The sequence below is a fragment of the Lepisma saccharinum genome, chromosome 1, assembly GCF_977018435.1.
Source record: "Lepisma saccharinum chromosome 1, izLepSacc3.1, whole genome shotgun sequence".
Lineage (NCBI taxonomy): Eukaryota > Metazoa > Arthropoda > Insecta > Zygentoma > Lepismatidae > Lepisma > Lepisma saccharinum.
Window position 1 is genome coordinate 13,057,839 of NC_139229.1, and position 16,806 is coordinate 13,074,644.

A 16,806-nucleotide genomic window follows, 5' to 3' on the forward strand; every position below is an offset into this window, starting at 1 on the left:
GCCTCCCAAATTCTGGAATGTGGCCGAGGGTCGAGGTCTCGTGAACGACATAATCAACAAGCTACCCTTCGAGATGCACCTACCAGGTTACCAATACTGCGGACCGGGTACCAAACTCGAACGACGACTGGAGAGAGGAGACAAGGGGGTAAATCTGCTGGATGCTGCATGCAAGGATCACGACATTGCTTACAACACATATACGAATTTAGATGCGCGTCACGATGCTGATAGAAAATTGGAGCATGCCGCGTTCGGGAGACTCGTCAGCAGAGACGCCTCGCTGGGTGAACGGGTTGCAGCATTGGGCACGACCATTGCCATGAATACAAAACGAAAATTGGGGTGGGGGCTGTAATTAAATAACATACAGTAAAAAAAATGTCTACGCATATAACAGACTTACCAACAGAAGTGTTATACAAAATATTTATATTTACTTTCGACGATAGTCACGAGGATGTTAAAAAGCTTATTGATTTAGTTAAAATAACACCACAATTTCGCTTGCCCTGTGAAATGCTACTTCTGGATCATCTGAGAAAAATAAGCGGTGTAAAATCTTCTTCTTCTCCCTATGCTTTTTTTCGGGCTGCTGATGAAAAATTGGCTGATACGATGGACGAACTTCACGAGTGGAGACAGGGGAGGAGACGATATACAGACGACTGGTATGCTTCAAATCCTAAAACCAGCAGGATCATCGATCACTTGATCGCATTAGGCAATGCCGAAATTTTTTTCTATAAATAACATACTGTAAAAAATCTACGAGACCAAAAAAAATATTTCTTCGATATGAGTGAAAAAATTAGTGACGTCCAAACATTAAAACAAATGCTAAATTTGTCAGTCGAATATATAAAAATTCAGGAATTGGAAGTGGACAAACCTTATGCAATAACTTCTGGTTCAATTGTTGCAACCCAGTTTGGTCCTAAAGTACGTCTGTTGCTCAACGGACAATACAGTCTATTTTTACCAGATCGATACGCTAGCATGTTATCCGACGAGAAGCTATCCATTTTAATCGAGAACACAACTCGAATCGTGTACAAGGGGACAAAAGAACTTCTTGGTAAGAAAACAAAGCACATAATCGAATTTGTTTAATAGCTGCAAAGTATATATAAATAACATACCGTAAAAAAATTACACGGGAGGGAAAACAAAAAATCTCTGAACATATATAAAATAACATACCGTAAAAAAAAAATTACATCATGAAGGCCAAGGGCGTCGTGTACCAGATACCATATTCGAATCTGAAAACGCTGGGTGCCCTCGATGGGTTACTCACCAAGAAACAACGCGAGAAGAAACGTTCATGCTTGTCTAAAGGACACGGAATGAAATTGCTGCTCAGCACTCCACAATTGAAAAAGTTGCAGCATTCGCGGAAGCAGCAGAAGATTGGAGGTTTCATATTCAGCATTCCGGCCATCTTGGCAGCTTTGGGTGCAGTGGGCAGCTTGGCAGGAGGCAGTGCTGCCATTGCCAAAACCGTCATCGATGCAAAATAGAACAAGGCCGAGCTGGAAGAACAGAAACGTCACAACCTGGCTATGGAAAAGAAGGGGAAAGGTGTGACCAAAAAGCGAAAAAACAACCTCGATGCTTTGAAGAAATATAAAAAAAAGAAGAAGCCCTGTCCAACTTCGATATTGAATCTCTGATCGAACTGTTGGGAATAAGGAACTTTAGGGGTGTTTTCATGTCCGATTCTCTACCCTCTGCTGTGAAGAAAAAGGAGTATGGCGTGGTCAACCTGGACAGTTACAAAAATCCTGGTACACATTGGATATGCTACCTCAAAATTGACGATGACAAAGCATTTGTTTTCGATTCGTTTGGTGGCACACCGCCTGCCAGGTTGGTGAAGTATCTCAGTGTTGCCAACCTCTACTACAATGACGAACGCATCCAGGGTTTCACCGATGTTAACTGCGGCCACCTATGCCTTTCCGTTCTCGCATACATGTCTAAAATAAATAACCCCTCAGTGGAGCATTTCCAGAAAGCATTGTGGTACCTAAAACACCATGGGAGTGTTCCATCTCACCAGCGAGACTTCGGTCTTGAAACTCGCGTTGCATGACGACATCATCTATCCTAAATCTATTGCTCTTCGTGCATTCTACAGCATGTACCTGATACCCAATGTCACGGAGCACAATAACAAAATTACTGTTGGAAATGAAAAAATAGTTATCACGCCAGGACAGTACAATCTGTCTACCTTGCAAGCCCAATTGCCAAGAAATATACTGCTATCTCAAAATTCTGTAACTCACAGAGTTGAAATTGTGTCTGCTACGGAAACAGTAGACCTAGGCACTGTTGGAGAGCTTCTGGGATTCGAGAACAACACAAAGCTCGAACCTGGCATCAAGCACATCGGTGCCAACATTCCTAAATTTGTAGCCATCGAGACTCTGAACATACATTGCAACGTGGCAGAAGGCATGATCACCAAATCCTCGGATGGCATCCCAGGCAGCCACAAGCAGACAGGTATCATCGCTACGTTCAAACCAAACTCTGAATTCATGGAACCGATTATATACACACCCTCACCACCGATATACTTCCCCATATCTCGTAATCGCATAGACAACATAGAATTGGCAGTGACAAACGAAAAAAATGAGGTGGTGAATTTTGCCGGAGCTACTACCACCGCCGTCGTGGAGATTAACGTATAATAAATAACAATCATGGAGCAAATCGAAAGTTACGAGTTGCAGTCCTTCCCACCCAATCGTCGCACGTTCGCCAATTTGAACGAACCGAACAGGGAGATCGAATACGATGTGGACGTCGGGGATGGGTTCATTCACCCTCACAGAGCTGATTTGTATATCAAGTTTGATGTGGTGAAGAGAGACAACGGCGAAGCATTTAACGCCAATGCAAATTTAAAACTTGTGGACAATTTTGTACCGCATCTGTTCTCGCAAGTGGAAGTTAGAAAGCATGGCACCGTCATCGATAGGGTTGACTACCCCGGGATTACTTCTACAGCTGTGGGTACACTGAAGCTCTCCAAGACCGATGCAGCATACTACCAGGCAGGGGGATTCGAAGCAGATACAAAAATCAAAACTCGAAGCCACACAGTACTGTTTCCCATGCGCTTGCTTCCAGGCTTCTTCTCCGACTACACGGAGATTATGTGGAAGGGTGGCTTGCGCGTCACTTTTCGCAGAAGCGACAACGACAACGATGTGCTGATGCGTTACAGCACCTTGGGTGCAGACGGTGCGGCACTTGCCAACACACTACCCGACGCAGCCAAGTGCGTCATCCAGTTCATGGAGCTGCGCATGCCTGTGGTGGAATACGAATCTAACTACGGTCTCAAGTACAAAGCCGATATTTTGAAGAACCCCCAAGTACCCATCCAATTTTACGGTTACCAGTGTGTGCAGAAACCTGCTTCCGGCAGCCATTTTGAATTTGATGTTACTACGCAGTTCAACAGCATTCGGTACGATATGCCTGAGTTTGCGGTCGTGCTCTTCCAGACAGGGAAAGATAATAACCAAGAGAAAGATTCTAGCCAGTTTGATAATTGCAAAATTAAGAATGTTTACCTCAAAAATGGCAGGAATGAAGTTTTCCCACGCGAGAACTACAATCTAAACATTACGAACAACGATTACCTGAAACTTTACGAGGCGTACACAGCTTACAAGAGAGTGACCTCCAGCAATGTGGACGTGTACTACAACCCCAACGAGTTCATAGCTCGCAGACCCATGTTCGTCATCAACACATCTAAGAGGAAGCAAGTGGTTGTCAACGATCGTACCAACATAAAGATCGTATGCGAGTTCCACGACGCCTTGCCTGCAGATACTTTGTGCAGCGTCATTCTTATTGCAGAGAAAACATTTGTGTATGACGTCAAGAATGAAAGAGTAACTGAACAGTTTTAGATACAAAAAAAAAAAATTAAAAAAATAGCACACAATAAGAAATGTGGAATTTTATATATATAAGTACAAATTCCAATTAGCAGTTTCCAGAAGTTTAATTTTGCTGTGCCATGCATGCATGTAATCGAGGAAGTTGAAGTAAATTAAAATTGATTTTTTTTTTCATTTTGCATTGCCTATTACTTTTTGTTGCACTCTGGGCAGGCCTTACTAGTTTGGAGGCGATAGTGGCCCCACGGAAGTGTATGGACCCCACATTCAAGAATACACCTCTTGTCGTCGTGTGCATCCAGAGCAACTTTCCTGACAATATTAGTTGTAAGCACATGATCGACGCTTTGGATACGATGCTCTTTTTGTAGAATGGGCGATTTTGTTCTGAGGCACTCGAGGTAATCCTCAAACTTGAGGTGCTCCCGAACCACTTGCCTGCTTACACCCTTTGCCTTTTTTGTTACAGGACCCTCAGCCCGGATCGCATAGGCTTTGGGACGAAGTCCAGCAAACTCCACAATCACATCCCCGTCTTTCTCGTCCTTGAGTTTGCCGGGTATTTTTTCGTTCTGGGGCACAATTCCATACCGGTTTAGCTGGGGATAGCCCGATGTGTCGAAGAGCTTGACAAGAGCTGGAACTTTGGCTATATCACCATACGCATCGGCCGTGCGAACATGGTACACCAAGCTGTCTGTGTCTGTGTAGAGGAGCGAGATATTGTGGTTGTAGTGTGCACGTAGTATGTCGTAATATGTCTCGAACATGCACAACTTGCTCAGATCCAAAACTGCAGCTCCCACATAGATGGGCTTGTTGAGTAGCACCTCGCCCCGGTCCATGTGAATCAGAGACATCTGTTCATTGTAAATTGTTCGAGAGCTGAACAGCGGGCTTGCAACAAGTCGACGACACTGTGTTTTCTTCGTCACCAACCTCACATCAACGCGATTTCGCACATTCTCCATGGTCTTCCCAAATACCGCATTGTTCATTAATTTGAAAAAATCGCGATCAAGTTCCGAAGTGGCAGCAGTGCGATGTTTGGTGTTCAGTTCGATGTACGGCTTCAACCATGGAGACTGCCTGAACAAGAGCACGCTGTAAACTGCTTTGACCGAGACCCCTTGCTGCATTAACCACTGGAGGTTCCGGTAGTGTAGCACATAACGTTTTTTGGGCTCCAAGTCCATGACGAGCTTCGGTTGATCCGAGCCAGGTGGACACTTGAATTCCGGAGCAGGCGAAAGGTCACAGAATGTATCCTGCAGCTTCTCGGGGAAGTCAAGGTCGACCTCGGCAAAAAACCCAAACTCGTCGCACTCTTTTTCGATGTCGTGGTATAAAGGATCAACCCACTCAAACTGTCCTGTTGGGAGTGGCTGCATCATGGAGTGCCCGTAAAGATTATTCACATCAGTGTACATGATGTAGCTTGATGGTTGGGAGGGGTCGTAACCAGTGGCCATGTGGTGATTGTTGGCGTGTGCGAAGCGTTGCGACACTTGGACCATGCCGCCCCGGATAGCTTTCTCGATGAAAAGCATGATATCAATATCGGAGATAAGTGAAAGTTTAATTTTAGTCAGCAGGAGCATGGCCGACCATGCCAGTCCAGGAAGGCTGTAAAAATATACAGGGTCCAGGTTGTAAATGTTTATCGCAGTCGCCCGAAACGCCTGGAACACATCGGCAAGAAGCGTCACATCAAGCTTCAGGTATGCATTGTGGTAATTACCAAAAGTTCGGCAACCCAACTTGACCCACATAGACTGAGCATGCTTGTACTCCTCGTCGGTAATACCTGAACCTCTCAGCTGGCTGTAGAACTTATCCTGGGGAGGCAGCAACTCTTCTTAGAACTTGGAAGGGTCGGTAACGTATTCGTAGGGGTAGACCCCTTTACGTCTGATGAGTGCGACATCTAAGTTCGGGAAACTTGATGTGGTAATGGCTAGTTGGTCGTCTCTGAGCTTCCCAGCAAGAGCATCCAGGCTTGCCTGGAGGAACCTCAGAGAGTCGAGGAACCGAAGCTCGATGCTCCTGCTTTTTGAGTCGGCGGGGATCGGCACCCACTTGCTGACGCTAATATAACGCTCCTCGTTTTGTGCCAGGACATTGATTCTTGCATTGTCGTACCCTAGATGTGTGACCAAGTGATGGAAATCATATCCCGAGCCATTGTGAAAAAAGACCGGTATGAAGCGCGGGTCCCAGGCTCTCGAGTTACACCTGTTGCACCACGGGCCAATGTAGCTTCCGGTCCCATAATGGTCATGGTGGTGGACTTTTTTGTTATTGTTAGTGAAGACCGAGTTGCAAACAGGACAATTTAGAGCCATTTCGTGCTGATGCTTGTCTTCCGGAGACAGAGGCAGCATCGGCTTGGGGGCCAACAGCACCTTCCCTATTTTGATGGCTTCCTGTTGCATTCTCTCCAGGAAGTGTTTGACCGGGTCGGGACCGCGATACACATAGGGTTCGGAGGCAATATGTTGGTCTCGCCACACCACAACATAGGCGTAACTCGAGACCTCGTGGAGTTGGTAAGGGGTGGTGGAAGAAACTTCGGGATCGGGATAGCAGGTGGAGAGGGGTTCGAGGAAGGCTTCGAAGTCTGCTACAATGATGGCAGGATGATCTACCATGGCACTGTGCATGCTAAATGTTTCTGTCTCACCAGGATCGGGCAGAATAGTTTGTGCAGGTTTGTTGGTACCACAGTAGAGCATGTGGCGAGCGAGCTTTTCGGCAGCGATGTTGGGACCTCTGATGCGCTGGTAATCCTGCTGTTCTCGATTATGAAATGTAGACAAGCACCTGCGACAAACTTCTATGTGGGTTTTGCCTTTGCTCCGTTGGCTCGAAACAAGCCGAGAGAGGGAACGGATAAGGGTGTAGTGGTGTTGTGTCTCGTCCTTGATGAGCAGGAGGTTGATTTCTCGTGCCTCGTTGTTGTTGCTCACGTTGCTCACCCGGATGGGGTGGACCTCATGTTTGTTCTCGGTAAGACCGTAAACATTGATGGCTAATTGCAGGCCCAACAAGTCACGAGCACGAACCTCAAACTTGCGAATATGCGAGACTTCTACAGGGTAGGCAATCCCGGCCATTGCATCCTCCAGTTCCGACTCATACTGCTTGTAGTGGCCAACGCGATGCGGATGATTTTTCCAGTCCACGGGGTGCAACGCTGCCAGCACCGACCAGAGGAAGCATTTGGTGTCTTTGTTCTGAATATTGAGAACAGCTTTCCTTGCTTCAACCTCGCGTGGCAGGGCAATATAGCTAGACCCTGCCAGTGGCAGGAACTTGTTAAGTTTCAGACGAAGTTTGTGGGGGTCGCCACACAGCGAACCGCCCGAGCCTTCAGCCTGATGCTCCTCGTGCTTTGCCACAAACTCCTCGACAAACTTGTCGTAGATGCTGTCGAGGTCAGTGACATCTGCCTGATGCAGTGTTTTTGCTTTTGTGGCATGGAAGAATTTATATATTTCATCAGACGGTTTCTTATACTTGCAGCATAGCACAGCATAGAATTTAGTGGAGTGTGTAGCCAATGCATCGTTGAGGATGGATATTATCTTAGCTCGCTCGCTCTCCAGAAAACTACGCACATCGCAGAAGCTGTCTGATGTTATGTTAAAGTCTTCTAATAAATGCTCAAACGCAAATCGGTCTGCTTTCTTCGCCAGCTTGACGCGTTTGGCAGGTGGCGATGCATCGAGGGAGGTTACTTCTACCTTTCGCTTGGAAGGTTGCGGTAGAGATGTTCCAGTGCTTTTGCAAGTAAGCTGGTGTCGCTTGAAGTTGGCAATAGAAATATTTTTTCCACACTTAGAGCACAGTTTGGTCGCACATATTTGTTTTCCCGGCACACAAGTACGACAGTGCCTTTGAAAATGTTTACTTGACACAGCAGTTTGGCACGTAGGGCAATTTTTTACAGAACGCATAATGCAGAGATTTTTTGGGGGTATGTTATTTAATACCCAATGCTGTGCAATGCAAAATATAATTGTTAACTTTTTTTAAAAAAAATCTATTTTTAAAATATTCTCTATGACCTTACTTGGGTTTTTCCGCTAAATTATATGCTTCTAGTCTCCTATACAATACAATATACGTACAATATTGTCAACAGTATCATATTTGAGCAGGTCGCTTGTCACCTAAACACTACAGCTCACAGGTTGGTAAAATCTGACATGAAAGCAGATAATACGCTTAAGTCTTATTTATATCTAATTTTTACGGGCGTACAATATTGTCAACAGTATCATATTTGAGCAGGTCGCTTGTCACCTAAACACTACAGCTCACAGGTTGGTAAAATCTGACATGAAAGCAGATAATACGCTTAAGTCTTATTTATATGTAATTTTCACGGGCGTACAATATTGTCAACAGTATCATATTTGAGCAGGTCTCTTGTCACCTAAACACTACAGCTCACAGGTTGGTAAAATCTGACATGAAAGTAGATAATACGCTTAAGTCTTATTTATATGTAATTTTCACGGGCGTACAATATTGTCAACAGTATCATATTTGAGCAGGTCGCTTGTCACCTAAACACTACAGCTCACAGGTTGGCAAAATCTGACATGAAAGTAGATAATACGCTTAAGTCTTATTTATATCTAATTTTTACGGGCGTACAATATTGTCAACAGTATCATATTTGAGCAGGTCGCTTGTCACCTAAACACTACAGCTCACAGGTTGGTAAAATCTGACATGAAAGCAGATAATACGCTTAAGTCTTATTTATATGTAATTTTCACGGGCGTACAATATTGTCAACAGTATCATATTTGAGCAGGTCGCTTGTCACCTAAACACTACAGCTCACAGGTTGGTAAAATCTGACATGAAAGTAGATAATACGCTTAAGTCTTATTTATATGTAATTTTCACGGGCGTACAATATTGTCAACAGTATCATATTTGAGCAGGTCGCTTGTCACCTAAACACTACAGCTCACAGGTTGGCAAAATCTGACATGAAAGCAGATAATACGCTTAAGTTTTATTTATATATAATTTTCACGGGCATACAATATTGTTAAGAGCGTCAGTTTCCGTAGAGCTCTTTTTTCCATCTTCCCTCTATACAGTGAAGCTGTAGAAGACACAATTAGCTAACCTAGCATACAACATACCTTCCTAATTAACCCATCCGCTTACCTACTCGTCGAATTGACGGGTTCCCGATTTTCATCACGTAGTTTCTTTTTCATTCAATAGATGGCAGAGGTTGTATGAGCTTTCAAATCTATGACGTGTATGTTTGGGCTGCTAAGTTTTTCATACCATTTCAAGTGTGTTTTGTTCAGTAATTTCTCATGTAAACAAACCTTCATTTGTTACGTCTTGCAAACATGTTGCATAAGAATGTTGTAGAAGATTCTGCGATTGAAAAGTCGCTTTTCGATAGCAATGAAGAGGAAAATGTGGATTTTGAAAGTGGAGGTGAACACGGGGGTTCATTTTGTGTTAGTGAAACTGAAGAATGTAGTGAAAGTGAGGAAGAGGTGGCTGTGGCAGGAAAAATATAAAAGGTTGAGGAATGGAAATGGAATGCAAAGGTGTGTGTGTGATCAAATTTATTAGGTGAGTTTCTAATTATCTTTTAAGTAAACTGCATATGTGCAAACTTATTACTGTACTTCCACTTCAATATATAAAATTGCTTGAATAGTTTTCACAATATTTGACATCTTGTCTTGCTGTGCAACCTTCACGGGAGATAGCCAAATTTAAATGGTATTTCATGGCAAAAAAATTGTCATTTAAATGGTATGCGGATGGGTTAATATGGATATGGTCACACATTCCTTTTATTTTATACTGTTGTAAATGGAAAAAATTATGTACGGTAAATGTTTTGTACATTATAGGGAAAAAATGCAAAATATCCCCCAATTTTAATTCGATTCAGAGGTGGATCGAATTTTTACATATTCTCACGCCGGCACATATGTTGTTCTATTTTGCTTCTTTTACTTGCCTTGCTTAATTAACTCTCGTTAATTAGCATTTTTTTGGAAGAAGTCAACTAGAACAACATATGGCGGTATGAGAAATATGCAAATTAAAGAATATTTTAGTAATATAAGGGCCCTAGCAATTAGCTTCGTCGACTAAGAGTACTCTTTTAAACGTCTTCAGCTAGATCGTATTACTACGCGAGGACGTTTAAAATGTTTGGGTGTTGAAAAAGTTTGACCTACTTTTTATTTCTATTGTTTGCTAATAGATGGCGCTGATAGTACCTCCTCTCTCTCTCTCCCCTCTTCTCCTCTCCCCCTCTTTCTCCTCCTCCTCTGCTGTATGACAAATAGCACAAACATAAAATCAAGATTTTGGAGAGCAAAATATAAAATTTGCATGCATCTGATGTCGAACTAGGAATTTTATCTTTCGGGGAGTCAACATTATTTTTTTACTCAGTCGTCATATAACATGAACACACGCAAACATTCACATGTGCTTTTATTATTTTGTGTTCGGTAAGTACAAGTATATTCTTACATAAATTATTGTTTAATTTAATAAATTGTAAACTCGGAGCCTGCTATACTAACACTCCTTCTGTGTTTCATTATACTATTGAAAGCGAATGTTGCGTGCATACGGAAATAACACAGAAAAAAAAGCGGATGGAAGCAATTTAAAATCAGTGGAGCAAGGTTAGTATTACGAGAACGTAAAAACATGTGCTTTCATTCAACTTCGAAAAATAAGAATAAATGTGTGCATACAGAACACATATGCTTTCTTTTCACAGTTGTAAAATCATATAAATTGTACATGAAGTAAGTTACGGGAAGGCTCTCTCTTTTATGTCTGTGTATATGTATGTTGTACAATTAGGTACAAGTATTGTACAATTAGGTACAAATTGTTGTACAATTATTTCCCCCAGTTGCCCAGTTGGAGTTGGGGGCACAACACTGGTACTATTTGTCCGTTTCTTCTTTTAAAAAAAAAATACCCACAGTGCTTACTCATGTATTTTGTTTAATATTTTATTTCAAATTCACTGTCAGAAACTAGTGTTGCCAGTTCCTGGATGTAGGTTTACCTACTCTGTTGGTTGTCACTGTCAAGCTCCCAGTATTCGTACAGTATAAAAAGCCATAACCCCCCCCATCCAATAGAGTTGCTAAATATAAAAAAAAACAATAAACCCCCCTCATAAAAGGCTACAGTAAGGGCCCACAGGTCGCCAACACTAGGCCCCCAACAGTATTGCCAGACATAAAAAATACATGGGCCCCTCAGGCCCTTTGATGAAAGTTTACAGTGAAAAACCCAGTAGGTTAACAACACTGTCAGAAAATCTACGGCAGTGTTGCCAGATGTAAACAGAGGGCAATAGACCCACCTCATAAAAAACTACAGTAAGGGCCCACAGTGTTGCCAACTCTGTCCTCAAAATATACATCATAAAAAACTACGACAAGGGTCCATAGAGTTTGCAACACTGGGCGCACATAGGCCCCTCATAAAAAGCTACAGTAATAGGCCACAGTGTTGCCAACTCTGTGCCCTCAAAATATACATCATAAAAAACTACGACGAGCCTCAAATAATGATTCGAGCCTCAAAAAAAGATTCAGAACTCTCATGTACGCTGAGGCTAGTGGGGTTAACATACACCGTAAAAGGCTACGCCTCGCCCGAACACATGTACACTCACACACACAAAAAAAAGCTAAAAAATTATACACCGTGAAAGGCTACGCCGAGTTGGAAACACTGCTGGTGAGGTTAACATACACCATAAAAGGCTACGCCTCGCCCGAGTTGGCAACACTGCTTGTGAGGTTAACATACACCGTGAAAGGCTTCAAAATATCAGTTGGTGAAATTTTCGTGGGGTGAGTTGGCAACACTGAGCCCCACATGATGATTCGAGCCCCAAATGAGGGCTTAGAACCCGGCCACTTCCACTACTGTCGTCGCCTTGTAATCAGTGGATTCCGGGTTTGATACACGGTGGATGCACATAGTGGTTAGTATCCCACTTTAAACTGAAGGTCGAGTCCAGATTAGCATATCTGTGCACCAAACCAAAACTAAGAAAGAAATTGTCACAGTGTAAGAAAATTTCATGTTCAACCACATACGAAACACAAGGGAATAATATATTGCAGTTTGGAGTTCACATCTGTAGCATCTAACGAGCACAATTATGAATCGCAACATATCGTATCAGATCCATTTTTATTATACATGTATGATAATATAAGAGAAGTAGAGGAAAGAGAAAACCAAGCGAAACACGGACGCCTTCTCCAGAATTTCAAATCTCGTTACATAAGGTTCTGGGTTGGAGTCCCGAACAGGCATGACTTTCTTGTTATTGCCCTTTTATCTGCTTCATTTCATCATAATTCATCGTTATGGTTTACCTGCAGGGGAAGAATACTGGCAATAATTGCCAATACAAAGCCAATGACAAACAGAACAACTCGATTACGGAGGTGCCAAGAAGAAACGAGACTTGACAGTTTCTCCGTCTCTCGGTTTGTCGAATTGAAAATTGCTCTCCCGTTCTCGGTCTCGATTAGTTAAATATAGAAATCGAAAATGTATGTGAATGAATATACATGTATTTTATATATTCCGGTTTTGTAGGAGATTTCGTGAGAGGTGAAATAAGTACTCTTCCATCGTATTTATTTTTATAATTTTTATTCCCTGTTCGATGATCGCGACGATAAGGACGAGTGACCATTACATGAAATTGATGACGAAATAGTCAAACACCCCCGACAAGGACGGTACTCAAACCCGGGAACTTTGGCGACGATATCGAATGTCAATCACTTAATGAGCTTGACCACCGAGCCTGCTTAATGTTGTTTCTGTCAGGTAATTCGTAATAATATCCCACATTCACTATCATTTGCTTCATAATTTATCTTATTGTTGTGATTAACCTGAATTCAAAGAATTAGTTGAAAGGCAAAAATGCAAGATTGAATGTCTCTGATGTTACTTCGTGCCGAATAATATGACGTGGTATTATGATATGAATTTATTAATCATATAATATGCCTATTCATTCCATTGATTGATCCCAATTGAGCACACAAAATATGCTATAATGTCCACTCCATGGAGGAGTGGTAAGCACAGCGCGCTACGATGCCATGGGTCCCTGGTTAGAATCTCGACTTGGGCGTGGTTGTCCTTGGTAAGTGTCCCTTCATCAATTTCATCATAGCATCACTCATCTTCATCGTCGCTATTTGCCAAAAGTGAAAGAATAGAAAATCTAAATAACAAACATCCAATCAAATCGAACATCTCTACCGATTTAATTCTATACGGTACCGAATTCCCACTTTATTACTGCATCTTAAGTCATTTTACAGCATCTCAATTGTTTTCCGATTCGAAAACATTTGGAATGTTGTTTTGTGCAGTTGATTGTGCATTGTTTCGTTGTTTGGATTGTTTAATTAACGTCGCATTAATTAGTTTTAGACCAATCGTGACGGGGGAAGCAAGAGCACAAAGAAAGCAAAAAAGACAAGGAAGAGACCACGGCTTTCTTTAAAGATAGCATCCCGTGAATACAACTCAAGTGACTGCAGAATATTATGAATAAAATTTATTTCGCTTTTTCCTTTTATTTCTGTTTCAGTTATTTTACTTCGCTTTTCTTCTACCACTCGCGTTACTCGTGTCGGTGACGAAGAATTATAAACTCGTGAAAGGACGATGGTACAAAAAAATATATGCCTCTCCCACGGTTCGAAACTGTCAGTACAAAATATTGTCTTATTTTTAAAATTTACGGGCAAATATGGTTTGTCACGCAGCAATTTCGCTTATCTCTTTCTCAAGGGGTTCCATTGCCTCTCTGATGTCGTAGTGGTAACGTCTTCGCCATGTAATGAAAGGCTTCCGAATTCAATACCAAATAGAGAGGATTTGGTTCGGATCCCATTTTAATCTGTAGGTCCAGTGCATGAACTGGACTTAAACAATTAACGTGTTGCATGTGGTCTGTGATGAGAACCATCATTTCAGCGAACCTCTTGACAATGACTCTAATATCACTTGAAAGAATAGTATTTCCTTACGAGTAGCTCATGTCAAGAAACCAGTTCCTGAAATTTTCTTCTGGAGGCATCGTAGCACCCAGCTGTTTGTTGTGGCTGGGGCACGAGTCATGTGACTCATGCTATCAAAGCTCAATCCTTCCCGAGAACTCAGAATCACCAGGCAAACTTAAGCGAATATTTTGTTATTTGGGTTGCATAAACAACAGGCTTTAAGACGTTACGAAATTCTACGTCCCGTGGCTCAGGTATTTTTTTCTAAGACTGTACTACAGGGTGGCTCAATAAGTCACTTGACACCCTCAGTACAAGGCCACTGCAGCGCGCAACATGGAAATGGTGATGACCAATCGTTATCAGGCCAAGGGGGAACCACATTGACGCCACCCACAAGGTCGGCGGCCATCTTGATGTCCGCCATCTTGAATTCAACTTTAGAATTTTAAATGGGAAGGGGGTCGTGCGATATATCAAAATGGGCTAGAATTTCACGAGAAATGCAATGGTGAAGGTTTTTTCGACGTATCTTTAACCAGTAAAACGTTATGACTGAATTTTTGTACCAATTTGCTCCTTTTCGAGGTGTTAGAAAAATGCCTTAAAATTTGTTTAGCGCATCGGTAATGCATCGAGATCAAAGTGACGTCTATGGAGAGAAGTTCGCATGCCATTGCACATTATTTTAATCGGATACATCCATGAAGAGCTGTGCATTATGGTTGTCGCGAACAATTTACAGTGTGATGCTTCCATTGAATTAAAAGTCCTTCACAGTGACAAGGCTAATGTTTATGTTCAGAAGGAAGTTCATAAACAGAATATTCGATGATTTTTATCTGATAACCCATTTTCGACAGATCAAAGCTGAATGGTTAGTGCTGTTAAGTTAATGGTGTGTCGTTCTGTGTGGAACACGATTGGTTAGTCAATTTTCCATCAGCGGAACCTTAAATGCTTAGGTCTACTTGGATTTGTAAAATAAACAGTTTTTTTCATCCTCGCTTATGAAAGAAGGTACCTTTTACAGAGTTTTTTCAATAGGGAAGAACACCAGAACACTTATGGGAACGTTATGAACCAGTCTTTGTCCAAAGTTAGTTATCAGATGACAAGGGTCACATATTCTGTTTATAAACTTCCTTCTGAACGTAAACATTAGCCTTGTCACTGTGAAGGACTTTTAATTCAATGGAAGCATCACACTGTAAATTGTTCGCGACAACCATTCATAATGCACAGCTCTTCTTGGATGTATCCAATTAAAATCGTGTGCAATGGCATGCGAACTTCTCTCCCTAGACGTCACTTTGATCTCGATGCATTACCGAAGCGCTAAACAAATTTTAAGGCATTTTTCCAACACCTCGAAAAGGAGCAAATTGGTACAAGAATTCAGTCATAACCTTTTACTGGTTAAAGATACGTCGAAAAAACCTTCACCATTGCATTTCTCGTGAAATTCTAGCCCATTTTGATATGTCGCACGACCCCCTTCCCATTTAAAATTCTAAAGTTGAATTCAAGATGGCGGACATCAAGATGGCCACCGACCGTGTAGGTGGCGTCAATGTGGTTCCCCCTTGGCCAGATAACGATTGGTCATCGCCAATTTCAAATTCCATGCCGCAGTGGCCTTGTACTGAGGGTGTTAAGTGACTTATTGAGCCACCCTGTATTTTAGGGGTATACGACATATTTGCACGGGTATTATGGGTAAAATATGCGGTTATTACAGAAATCTTCAAGTTTTGTCCGGGGCAAATGTACACCTTTCGTGAAGGAACATAAATTAATTTAATCTAATTAATCATTAATCTCCCTTACCGTCAGAATGAGCCGAAAAAACACAAATATAATTGCTGAAAAATAGACATTACAACAGTTTTGGGGGGTTACTATTATTAACGGTCGGTTCCAGGATTCGGCCAGGGAAGCTAGGGGAATTTATGAGCCAAGAGCTCGACCTAACGTTACCAGGTCTTGCTTACCCGTTGCACTTACCAATGTTCAGATACTTAATTTCTCCTTCTTCTACATGAGGGAAACAAATATAGATTTTTAACCTATTTAATTAATGAACAACTAAACCTAGCATACTTACACAAAAAGGATACACTTGTCATAAAAACAATACACTGTGGCATGTAAACCAAAACTTATCTCCAATTGACACTTTAATCAAACTGGCACTTTTACCACACACACTTGTGCAACCTCATGGTACCTCACTGTCCCGGGTTCGAGCTCTTATTATCACACGAGTCTTAACACACTTCTGTACCGTATCACGGCATCAACATTATCTCTCCAAAAAAATCTTGACGCGAAGTCTCTATAGGTTTCTAACGCATACTGTCTGTAACAAATCTTGGCAGATATTGTCTTTCTCGAGCCTCGTCGCACACTGTCCTCTCTTCAAACTATTTCCCAAAAACTGTAGCTTTTGGTGGATCACGTGCCCCCCTGGCCCAATGAAATCGTTTGGAGTTGTTTATTTATTTCCTTCAACAGAGAAATTATCTCCTTTTACAGAAGGTTGCCAAATAAAAAAACAAAAAAAAATGAAACACATAATATAATACAGTGAGACATAACACAGGTAGAACACATACAGAAATATAATGTAATATAAATACTAAACTATACTATAGAATAATATAACACTCAATGAGCAATTTAGAAGCGCTTCACCCAAAACAATACAGAACAAGACAAAAAAACAAAAAAAAACAAAAGCTGATGTCATTTTTATTCATATGCAGTGATATTGCTAAGTATAACGCTTG